A 12,987-nucleotide genomic window follows, 5' to 3' on the forward strand; every position below is an offset into this window, starting at 1 on the left:
ATCCTCCCGGAGACCTAGTAATGCTGCACAGCTGCTTCTCATCCTCCCACAGACCTAGTAATGCTGCACAGCCGCGCCTCATCCTCCCGCAGACCTAGTAAAGCTGCACAGCTGCGTCTCATCCTCCCGCAAACCTAGTAATGCTTCACAGCCGCGTCTCATCCTCCCGCAGACCTAGTAATGCTGCACGGCCGTGTCTCATCCTCCCGCAGACCTAGTAATGCTGCACGACCGCGTCTCATCCTCCCACAGACCTAGTAATGCTGCACAGCCGCGTCTCATCCTCCCGCAGACCCAGTAAAGCTGCTTATCATTCTCCCGCAGACCTAGTAATGCTGCACAGCTGTCTCATCCTCCAACAGACCTAGTAGTGCTGCACAGCCGCGTCTCATCCTCCCGTAGAACTAGTAATGCTGCACAGCCGCGTCTCATTCTATCGCAGACCTAGTAATGCTGCACAGCCGCGTATCATCCTCCCGCAGACCTAGTAAAGCTGCACGGCCGCGTCTCATCCTCCCGCAGACCTAGTAATGCTGCACGGCCGTGTCTCATCCTCCCACAGACCTAGTAATGCTGCACGGCCACGTCTCATCCTCCCACAGACCTAGTAAAGCTGCACAGCCGCGTCTCATCCTCCCGCAGACCTAGTAAAGCTGCACAGCCGCGTATCATCCTCCCGCAGACCTAGTAAAGCTGCTTGTCATCCTCCCGCAGACCTAGTAATGCTGCACAGCCGCGTCTCATCCTCCTGCAGACCTAGTAAAGGTGCACAGCTCCGTCTCATCCTCCCGCAGACCTAGTAATGCTGCACAGCCGCGTCTCATCCTCCCGCAGACCTAGTAAAGCTGCACAGCTGCGTCTCATCCTCCCGCAGACCTAGTAATGCTGCCAAGCCGCGTCTCATCCTCCCGCAGACCTAGTAAAGCTTCTTATCATCCTCCCGCAGACCTTGTAATGCTGCACAGCTGTCTCATCCTCCAACAGACCTAGTAATGCTGCACAGCTGCGTCTCATCCTGCTGCAGACCTAGTAAAGCTGCACAGCTGCGTCTCATCCTACCGCAGACCCAGTAATGCTGCACAGCCGCGTCTCATCCTCCCGCAGACCTAGTAATGCTGCGTCTCATCCTCCCGCAGAGCTACTAATGCTGCACGGCCACATCTTATCCTCCCGCAGATCTAGTAATGCTGCACGGCCGCGTCTCACCCTCCCACAGACCTAGTAATGCTGCACAGCCACGTCTCATCCTCCCGCAGACCTAGTAAAGCTGCTTATCATCCTCCCGCAGACCTAGTAATGCTGCACAGCTGTCTCATCCTCCAACAGACCTAGTAATGCTGAACAGCCGTGTCTCATCCTCCCGCAGACCTAGTAATGCTGCACAGCCGCGTCTCATCCTACCGCAGTCCTTGTAATGCTGCACAGCCGCGTCTCATTCTCCCGCAGACCTAGTAATGCTGCACGGCCACGTCTCATCCTCCCGCAGACCTAGTAATGCTGCACGGCTGCGTCTCATCCTCCCGCAGACCTAGTAATGCTGCACAGCCGCGTCTCATCCTCCCGCAGACCTAGTAATGCTGCACAGCTGCGTCTCATTCTATCGCAGACCTAGTAATGCTGCACAGCCGCGTCTCATCCTCCTGCTGTCATGGGTGTGTCGCCACGAAGATCGTCGTGACTACACAGCCTGACTTCTCGCAGCTGAGTTTTTGGTGCTTTGTGTTTTTTGGTTGTGAGGGAGTTAATTCTCTCTCTCTGTGCTTGACGAGGCTCAGCCTCGCCCAGCTGCAGTTAATGCTGCAGTATTGGGATTCCTTCAAATACCTGCTGGTCTGATAAGGAAGTTGTCGGTGAAAGCATTTCTTGCAGACCTTCAGAGTGGATCGTTGTTTGGTGGAGTTCGGAGCGAGGAGTATGCGGTGTGGTTTGTTCCCTTCCTCCCTTCATCATTTATCTTCTAACCTGTTGTTGCTCCCTCTGTAATTGTGGTGTTAGTTTTGGTATGCAAGGTGGTTTTTGGTATTCCCCTTGTACTGTCTCGTTTGTCTAGTACTGTGTTTTGGGTATTTTCTATCCTGTTCCCCTTTGTTGTGATCGGGGTCATTCTCTGGACTAGATTACTTAGGTTCAGGGATATTCAGGAGTTTAGGGTTACGCTGGCGGCCTGGACCTCTGTACCATTAACAGTACCTCAAGGTTGAGGGATTAGTCAGGGCCCCCGTCTAGGGTCAGCTCAGGCCCCTGACCCCCCTGTACGCTGAGACAGCGTGACACCTGCAGATCTAGTAATGCTGCACAGCCGCGTCTCATCCTCCCCCAAACCTAGTAAAGGTGCACAGCTGCGTCTCATCCTCCCACAGACCTAGTAATGTTGCACAGCCGCGTCTCATCCTCCCGCAGACCTAGTAAAGCTGCACAGCTGCGTCTCATCCTCCCGCAGACCTAGTAATGCTGCAAAGCCGCGTCTCAACCTCACGCAGACCTAGTAAAGCTGCACGGCCGCGTCTCATCCTCCCGCAGACCTAGTAATGGTGCACAGCCGCGTCTCATCCTCCCACAGACCTAGTAAAGCTGCTCGGCTGCATCTCATCCTCCCGCAGACCTAGTAAATAGTGTTGAGCCACCCCCGTAGTGTTCGAGTTCGGTTCGGTTCGTCGAACACCCATGTGTTCGCCGAACTGTTCGTCGAACTGTTCGTCGAACACCTTCGAACACCGTTAAAACCAATGGCAGGCAAACAAAAACACATAGAAACACATAGAAAACACCTTCAAAGGTGTCCAAAAGCTGACAAGCTGCTCAGAAGACATAACTAACACATGGAAAAGTGACAAGTACATATAGTCATGCGAAAATAAAAGAGGTGGAGGAGTAAAAGGAGGGGGAGACACAGATATAGCATGTCATGCCCTTCTAAAATCCAAAAAGTGAGAAGCCGACACGGCCAGTCCGCTCCTGCCCGTGCCACCTCCGTGTCGCCGGGTTTGTGCCAGAGCCGCGGTGAACCCTGACGGCCAGCCCCCCTCTCCCAATACTGGTGCCTGTCCGCTGGTGGGTCGAGCGAGCCCCCCTGTGGTGGAGGCAGCTCTAAGCTTTTTAATTTAATTTGTCTCTCTAATTTGAATGAATACACTTTAAATCCATTTACAAGGATCTATTGGAGGGCAAGTCTCATGCCAGCAGCCGCGGTAATTCCAGCTCCAGTAGCGTCCACTAAAGCTGCTGCAGTTAAAAAGCTTTTATAAGGATCGAGCTCGGCTGTCCACCGCAAGGCATCCTACTGCCAGTCCCAGCCCCTATGCCTTGGGGTGCCTCCTGATGCTCTTCACTAAGTATCCCATGGTCCCGAAGCATTTCCTTTGAAAAAATTAAGTGTCTAAACTACAGGTGGTGTAGCTTGCTTAACAGCCGGGATAATCCGCTGACTAGCAGACACTGCTACTAGGCACAAAGTATTTCCTGGGCTAGATGCAGTTAAAAATTTGTAATTAGATACTCTCGTTGGATGCTGAGAAAGCATTCCATAGAGTCTCCTGGCACGCCATATATGATTCTCTTAAAAAGCTTGGGGTAGGGGTCTAGGGGACCCTTTTATAGCCAAAATCACGGCCCTGTATCGCAATACGTCACCTAGGCTGAAGATAAATGGAACTGTAGCACCCTGAGGGCTCGGTTGCTACAGACGTATTGCACCTCACCCAGAGGTGTGATATCTCACTCTCAGGTAAGGATGGAGTGTGGATCAGGACCCGACACCTGCATGCATTACACCACATTGCCGTGGGGCAGGGCGACCAATATGCCCCTGAGATGGGCACGACAGTCCCTGTCCCTGGCTGGAGTGGGGGGAGGGAACACTGAGGAAGGGGAACCCTGTAGTGCAGGAGCAGGGAGGAAGCAGTTCCTGGGTGCATTGAGAAGGGAGTATAAAAGGTGGGCACCATCTTAGTTCAGTGCAGAGAAGTCTGAGCAGAAGTGGCAGGGAGCAGGGGCTCTGCATGAGCTCTGCTCCGGAGGCGGGCCTAGTAACAGAGGCCCAGGCCTGGAAGAGGGAGAAGGAAGGAAGAGGAGCGGAGAAGGCTCCAGGAACGAGGAATGAAGGGATCCCAGGGGTGCGGACGGGCGAGTCGCCACCGCACGCCCGAATCCACCTGCGTGGAGGGGTCAGGCCAAAGGGGGAGACCGGTCCCCGAACTAGTGGAGGCAGGAAACGACCCTCAGCTAGAAACCGGAGGCTCTGACATTTTATGTGGCGCAGCCCCTCGCTACACCCGCTAGGAAGGCACCACATAGGGTCAGGGAAACTGGCGCCAAGTTTACCAAGAGGAGGCCCGAGGCAGCCGGACAGAAGTGTTGGTAAGAAAGGCCAGACAAAGGACACACAAAGGGGGTCCTGTGAAGTGCTCCAAAGTTATCTGGGAGTTGTCTGAGCCCCTCACCTGGTGAGCACAGTACGACGTGGGCAGCCGTTACCTGCAGACGTGGTCTGGATAATAAGAACTGTGAGTAAAGGCCCTGGACTGCATCACTGACTCCGTGTCGTTACTGCTGCTGCCCTGCACCATCACCCCCATCCTCCGCATACACTGCCCTGAGGCTATACTCCTCCCGTTTTGAGTTATGCTACGCTCTGCTGCACCCACAACACCAGCCTCAGCGGTCTGCCCTGCAGCGGCGGTTCACTCTGACCGCAATCCACGGGTGGCGTAGTCGGACATTTAAACATCAAAACCACATAAATAGTTCCGCCACTGTTTTGACCTCCCTGAGCCACGGAACCGGGTCGCCGCCACGAAGACTACAACCACCAGCATCCACCAAAAAGGGTCCGGCTCCGGGTGTCCCAAGGCCTTTCACAATCACCAATGGGACAAGGCAGGGATGTCCTCTGTCCCCTCTCTTATACATCCTAGTGACGGAGCACCTGCTCTCATCAATTCGCCATAACCCCAATATTAGGTGGATTGAGGTGGGAGGCACCGAGTACAAGTGCTCTCTATTTGCTGATGATGTCCTAGTATATATCACTCAATCACATATATCCATCCCTGCTGTTATGGCTGAAATAGATCACTTTGTTACATGGTAAAATTTTAAAATCAATGCAGCGAAGTCTGAGGCCCTCGATGTCTCCCTCCCCAAATCCATATAGGATTCCATCCAGTCCAACTTTCCCTTTGCCTGGCCCTCACAGGGTATCAAATACTTAGGAATTCCTATTCATAGAGACCTCTCCCATCTATGTTATCTTAATTTTGGGCCCTTTATTGAACAATTCCATACAGACCACGGTTGGCAAGTTAGAACTGTAAGATTCACTACGTGAACCACTGGTGTTTTGTGGAAAAGCACATGTACACCGCGTTCCAAATTATTATGCAAAAAGTGTTTAGGAGTGATAAGGGAAAAATTTGTTTGTTTGTCAGTTAAACTCATTGATGGTGATGTGTGTCAGGGCTCTTTATATCACTGTAAGCAATTGCAGACACCTGTGCTAATTAGTTTGGCAGGTGTGTCCAATGAAAGGCAAGACTACTTAAGAAGGCTGTCTCACATTATTAAGCAGCCTACATTTTCTGCCAAAATGGGAAAGAAAAAGGATGTGTCGGCTGCTGAGAAGCAACAAATTGTGGAGTGTTTAGGTCAAGGCATGACTACAATCAACATTGTGCGATGATCAGGATGAAGTGTCTTGGCAATCAAGAAGTATGTAGCTGATTCACAGTACACACGTGTGCGTGCTGATAAGGGCAAATTGAGGACTCTTTCCTACAGGCAATTACGTCAGGTTGAAAGAGCAGCGGCAAAAAAGCCTTGTCATAGCGGCAGACAAGTTTTTGAAGCTGCTTGTGCCTCCAACGTCCCCCGAACAACAAGATGCAGGGTCCTTCAGAGGTTTGCAGCTGTGCATGCGCCATCCTGTCGACCTCCTCTATCCACTTCACACAAGCAGAAACGGCTCCAGTGGGCCAAACATTACATGAAGACTGATTTCAAAACTGTTTTGTTCACGGATGAGTGCCGTGCAGCTCTCGATGGTCCAGATGGATGGAGTGGAGGATGGCTGGTTGATGGACACCCCACGCAAACACGGCTACAGCGCCAACAAGGAGGAGGTGGAGTAATGTTTTGGGCTGGAATCATGGGGAGAGAGATTGTCGGCCCCTTTAGGATCCCTGAAGGCGCTAAAGATGAACTCCATAATGTATGTGGATTTTCTCAAACAGCACTTCCTGCCATGGTTCAAGAAGAAGAACCGTGTATTTCACAGCAAGATCATTTTTCTGCATGATAATGCACCATCTCATGCTGCACATAAAACATCTGCATCTCTGGCTGATATGGGCATAAAAGGGGACAAACTTATGGTGTGACCCCCATGCTCCCCTGACCTCTACCCCATTCAGAACCTTTGGAGCATCATTAAAAGGAGTGTCTATGATGGCGGGAGGCAGTTCACATCTAAGCAACAGCTCTGGGAGGGTATTCTGTCCTCATGCAAAACAATTGAAGCAGAAACCATCCAAAACCTGACAAATTCAATGGACGAGAGAGTTCAGAAGCTCCTTTCGAACAAGGGGTCCTATGTGAAAATGTAACATCACCTAGAATAAAGTTTTGAGTTGAAAACTGTTTGATTTCAGTTTCTAACAACCTGCTAATGCTTAGAATTTCAAAAATGACCATTTTTTTGGTCTTTATTAAAATGAAAAAGTTGATCGAAAAGTTTGGGGGATCTAAGAGTGTGGCAACCCAGTAGTCATGATTACTTCGAATTCTGACAATATGAGGGTCATGCTGCAGGTAGTGCAGCAAGAAGGCACTTATGTGTCTTGCGCATCTCGGAGCCCCAAAATTATTTTCCGGGCTAGATGCAGCTAAAAATTATTATTAATTTTAAATCTGGTGGAGCTTATTATAGATGGCCTAATAGGATCAGTGCTGCACACTGCTACAAAGCCCAAATTATTTTCCAGTCAAGATACAGATAAACATGATTAGTAATTTGAAAGCTTAAAACGGTTGGTAGGGTGATTTTAACCAATCATCAAGCTTTTACTCTCCCCAGGATGACACAGGGGTAGAAAAGTCGTTTCGGATCCATGATTTGTTCATCTTTATGAACGTGAGTCTGTCTACATTATCAGTGGAGAGCCGCGTGCGCTTATCTGTCAGCACACCACCAGCAGCGCTGAACACACGTTCAGACAGAACGCTGGCTGCGGGGCATGACAAGATCTCCAAGGCGTAAGTGGCTAGCTCCGGCCATTTATCCAGATTGGAAGCCCAAAAAGAGCAAGGGTCCAGTGACACAGTCGTGGCTTCAATGTTTACTTGGAGATACTCCTGTACCATCGTCTCTAGGCGTTGACTATGTGTCAGACTTCTTGTCTCCTGTGGCCTTGCAAAGGATGGGCTAAAAAAGTGGTGAAATGATTCCGCAAAATTGATGTTACCAGCAGATACTGTGGTTCTGTTACGGTTTGAGTGCTGAACACTTGACGGTCCCACGGTTGGCAAGTTGGAACTGTGAGATTCACTACGTGCACCACTGGTGTTTTGTGGAAAAGCACATGTAAGATTCTGCAACAGTCTCTGCTGATACTCCTGCATGCGTGCATCCCTTTCTATGGCAGGAATAATTTCGGCAAATTTACTTTTGTACCGGGGATCTAACAGTGTGGCAACCCAGTAGTCAGGATTATTTCTAATTCTCACAATTCGAGGGTCATGTTGCAGGTAGTGCAGCAAGAAGGCACTCATGTGTGTTGCGCATCCAGGAGCACCAAGTCCCTGTTGTGTTGGTGGCGAGGTAACAATCATGCTTCCTTCCTCTGTCCTCTCCCCCCAACCTCGCACAACAGAAATGTGATCAAGGTCTCCCTCATCTGATGAGTCTTCCATCAGTTCGTCCTCCACTTCTTCCTGGGCTCCTGCACCTTCCTCACTAGTTTGGCTGCTACCATGCGCCCTGGTAAAACCATCTCCCCCACCCTCACATGCCTGCCGCCTTGGTGCTGCCGACCGTCTGGACCTTGCAGATGTTAGCCCTTCCGCATACAACTCCTCCTCCTCTACTTCCTCCACCTCCTCTTGTGCCACCACCTGACTCCGAATTCTGTTTAACATGTGCTCCAGCATGTAAATCACCGGAATAGTCATGCTGATAATGGCATCATCAGCACTAAACATCTTCGTCGCCATTTCAAAACTGTGCAGAAGGGTGCATAGGTCCCTGATCTGAGACCACTCCTCCAGCGTGATTTGCCCCACCTCTGGATCTCGTTGGCCCAGGCTATACGTCAGAACGTATTGCACCAGGGCTTGTCGGTGCTGCCACAGTCGCTGCAACATGTGCAGAGTTGAATTCCACCGGGTAGGCACATCGCATTTTAGCCGGTGAAGTGGCAGGCCCAACGACTTCTGTAGTGATGTAAGTCGCTGAGCTGCGGGATGCGAACGGCGGAAGTGAGCACACAGCGACCGTGCCCTCTGCAGAAGGCCATCTAGTCCGGGATAGTGGGCTAAAAATTGCTGGACAACCAGGTTCAACACGTGAGCCATACAAGGCACGTGTGTGACATTGCCCCGGCGAAGGGCCGCACCCAGGTTTGCAGCATTGTCGCACACGGCCTTCCCTGGTTTCAGGTCCAGTGGAGACAGCCATTCATGAAATTGGTTCTCCAGAGCTGACCACAACTCCTCAGCTGTGTGACTCACATTTCCCAGACATTTCAAAGTAAAAACCGCCTGATGACGTTGAGCCCTACTGCCAGCATAGTAAGGAGGTGTGCAGGATCCCTTCTGCGCAGTTAGAAAGCTTGTGGCATGACCAGACAGGCTTTGGGTGCAGGTGGAAGACCGAGAGGAGGTTGAGGAGGCAGAAGCAGTGGAGGAACTTTGACATAAAGAGGATTGACGCACAACTCGTGGGGACGGCAAGACTTGGACAGCAGCCCCTTGTCCTGCTGTCACCATAGTTACCCAGTGCCCAGTCAGCGACATGTAACGCCCCTGTCCATGCCTACTCGTCCAAGTGTCTGTGGTGAAATGCACCCTGTCACACACAGAGTTTCTCAAAGAAGCGGTGATGTTGTGTGCGACATGCTGGTGGAGCGCAGGCACACCTTTCTTTGAGAAGTAGTGCCGACTGGGCATCTGGTACTGGGGCACTGCGACGGACATAAGGTCTCGAAAATCCTCTGTGTCCACCAGGCGGAAAGGCAGCATTTCTGTAGCCAAGAGCTTGCAGATGGTGAAATTCAACCTCTTAGCTTTCTCATGGCTAGGAGGAAATGGTCTTTTACTTGTCCACATCTGAGGGACCGAGGGCTGGCTATTGTGCTTAGACGGGGTTGATAAGGGTGTCCCCGGCAAACTGCCGGTCTGTGAGGAAGATGCAGGCGGACATGTTAGGTTGCCTTGATCCAAAGGTGGTGCTATCGATGTCGGACAGCGCTCAACACCAGCTGGTGTTACCACCTCCAAAGAAAATGATGACCTGCCAATCACGCTGGCTGTTGCGGGTGAAGAGGTGGCAGGTCTGCGCCCCAAAACAGGTGTGACTGCTGTCCCCCCAGTCACAGAGGATGAAGAGGCCGCAGATGCACAAGATATGGCAGACGGTGGTTGGCCCGGCCGGCTAGGCCGCATTGTAGCACACTGAGCTTCCCACTGCAACTTATGCTTCATGTCCATGTGCCGGTTCATGCATGAAGTACTCAAACTATGTATTTTTTGGCCTCTACTTAGCTTTTGCTGATAAATGTTACAGATAACACGAGTTGGGTCATCTTTATCGATCTGAAAAAATGCCCAGGCTATGCAAGGCTTAGCACCCATGCGATCTGAAGAGCCACCACGACTTGTGGTGAGAGGCAGAGTTGTGTTTGAGGATGCAGTTGTTGACGTGCTTCCAGTGTCGGGATAAAAGAGAATATATATATTTGTAACTTTTATACTTTTGTAACTTTTATACGCTTTTTTGCTAATGTACTAACCACCATTTTGTGTCTTATAACAATAAGCTTTCCTTGCTACGCATTACTTAAATCGAAACTTAAACTAAGACAGTTCCAGTGTTGCCAAGACTTATTTCAGAGAAACGAAACAAGATTATAAGCTGACGGCTGCAATATCTGCCCAGAGACTGAGATAAGGAGATGTGGACCAATCAGGAGTGGCCAGACACTGGACTTTCATGGCTTACCCCGCTCCGGACAACCCCTATCCCCTCCCATTATGTAGTGTATTTAGGTTTGTGTATGTAGGAATAAACACAGAACATTGCTGAGAACGTTGTCTGTAGTAGTCTTTTGAGCATGCTCTGAGTTTGAACCAGCTTGTTGTCTGACTCATTCTTTGAATGGTTGACGACCCATGCTCATAGTTTGAATTTGGAGTGACTGGAGGACGAGTGGAATGTCATCACGACCCCCACAAATGGCGCTCAACGTGCGGCGTGGCTAGCGGTACGCCGCCCTCCCGGACCCATATTGCTGACTTCCCTGGTGGTGACCGCGGTGGCTGAATTTGAGGCCTGATCAACCTCCATCGAACACGGTAAGTTGACATATATATAATATATATGTTTCACTTGCCTGTGTGTCAGCCGCAGCGGTTTCTGTGGGGCTGTCAGGTTGGATCTGGGTGGGTGACCGGTCGAGTGGTGAGACCTTAGGCGTCCCGCACCCCGTCCTGAACCAGCAAGTGTTAAAAGGAGTGACGTCGCATGCCTGCGCGTGCTCGTGTGAACACCACCTCCTCCTCCCCCGGTCACTGTACTTTTCTTAGATAGCTGCCTCCCGTGACTGATAATCGAGGTTTCAAAGCATTTCTGAATTGTAGTGTAAGGGAGAAAGGATCTGTGACGAATTGAGAAGTGCTCTTCGTCTACCACAGAGACTGCTGTAAAGTCAAAGTTAGGAAAGAAGATAGATTGAGGTGTACTCTCTATCTCATCAGTGTATTGAGGTGTACTCTACACTGACGGGTGGTGCCGTAGTAGGAAAGAAGACGGATTGAGGGGTACTCTTCGTCTTATACAGGGAAACCTCATAAGGAGGGGTTCTGCTGTCAGTCAGGGTGCCGTGGTGAGTCGTACTGTAAAGTCGCCATTCAAGGTTAGGGAAGGGATAGATTGAGGTGTACTCTCTGTCTTATCAGTGTATTGAGGAGTACTCTACACTGACGAGTGGCGACCTGTAGACTGCACCAGTGATCTGAGTCGCGACAGATCATTGCATTCTATAAGAAAATGTTGCGTATATTCAAATTTGAAAGATCTCGTAAGTTGCGGAATGCTGCTGTAGGAGTTAAGCCAATTAGTGGAGTTACGGGAAGGCAAGAAGGCAAGAAGAATGTTAGGAATTTGTATAACATGATAAGCTTATCCAGTACAGGCAGGCTTTAGTTTTCAGTGTAGAAAGAATGTGTTACACAGAAATTGGGAAAGCTGGGTGAGGACTTCTGCACCAGGCTCAGACACATCTTAGAGTAGATGGTGCAGGGGGGAACAGAGAATGCCGAGCCTTTGTTCGGATACATGAAAGCTGCAGAATGTGATTTGTTATGTGACCCTAAATTGGCCGTAACCCCGTTGATGCCTGTCACTACACCTTTCCCTGCCCCCAAGAACAATCCCACCCCCACTCCCCCCTCCTTCCTCCAACGGCCATCTTACTACACCTTTCCCTGCCCCCAAGAACAATCCCACTTCCACTCTAACTCCTCCCTCCCACGGCCATCTTGCTACACCTCTTACTTGTTGTGGGAGGCCCGGAAAGCCCCAATCCGGCCTATATCCACTACTAGATCCATCCGGTGCATATTACCAGCCACCAGCACAGGTGGAAAAGCCCGCAGTCCCAGAGCACCCATCTGAAGCTAATGTGACACCCTCTGCTCCAGTCCACGATGCTGAGACGCTTCCCCTGTTTCCTATGGGAGTCACCCACAACCCTGGGGATATCCTCCTCAACTCCCCAGAATTTCAGGCCAGACTGCTCTCCCTCCGCCAACATACTGTTACTCAAGACGATACGGAGCCAGATGAGGGATGGGCTCAAGATACTCCAGCCCCCCCTCCTTTACCCCATACGTCTCCTATGGCATCCTCCACCCCACATTCATTGCCCATACTCCGGCCCTTGCTCCAAGCAACTGCTGAAAGAGCACCACCCCCCCAGCCCCTCAGAAGTCTGGGACCCCTGCCGCTCCCGTAATCTAGTAGACCCATCAGGACGCCCTGTTACTCTGTCAATAGGCTATGGTGACATCCTTACACATCGGGTGGGGGCCATAGTCAACCCTGCAAACACTTGTATGAGCCATGCTGGAGGATTGGCTCGTAAAATTGCCCTTGCTGCTGGTTCTACTCTGGCTGCAGATTGCCAGGCTCACTTAGCCGAAAACGGAGAGCTTTCAAAAGGCCATGGATTCCACAAAAGCAGGACCCCTTAGTACGTATGAATCCGGCCTAGAATACATGAAACAGTTAAAAGCCTGGGCTCAGAATCGCTTGTCAGATCAAGCTGGGTCTGTACAAGATGTTCAACAAGACCCTGATGAATCTGTGGAAAGATATGCTGCAAGACTCAGCATGCATTTTGAGGATCTCGGATACAGTCCTCACGTCAAGACGCAGGCCGCCCTGTTGGTTCAGGCCCTAGTAGATGGCCTACAAGACGCTCTCAGAGATGAAGTCCTGAGAGTACGGCCCGAGATTCGTTCTTCTTCTTTCAACGACGCGGTGGACTTCGTTAAAGCTTTCCAAAAATCAATGCTAAAAATGGAAAAAGATATTAAGCCAAAGAAGAAAGCCGCACCTGCCATGCTATATCAAGCTCAAGAAAGCTACCCACCCCTGGCAACCAACATGGAATCAAGTGGGTAATGGTTAAAGGCACAGATGATGATACTCCTCCCACATATAGAAAATAAGACAGAAGAAATGACAAGGGACCATCTAGAAACAGAAGACAATCT

This window comes from Phyllobates terribilis, unplaced genomic scaffold (assembly GCF_046119375.1).
Source record: "Phyllobates terribilis strain yellow unplaced genomic scaffold, ASM4611937v1 Scaffold_8__6_contigs__length_399053987, whole genome shotgun sequence".
Lineage (NCBI taxonomy): Eukaryota > Metazoa > Chordata > Amphibia > Anura > Dendrobatidae > Phyllobates > Phyllobates terribilis.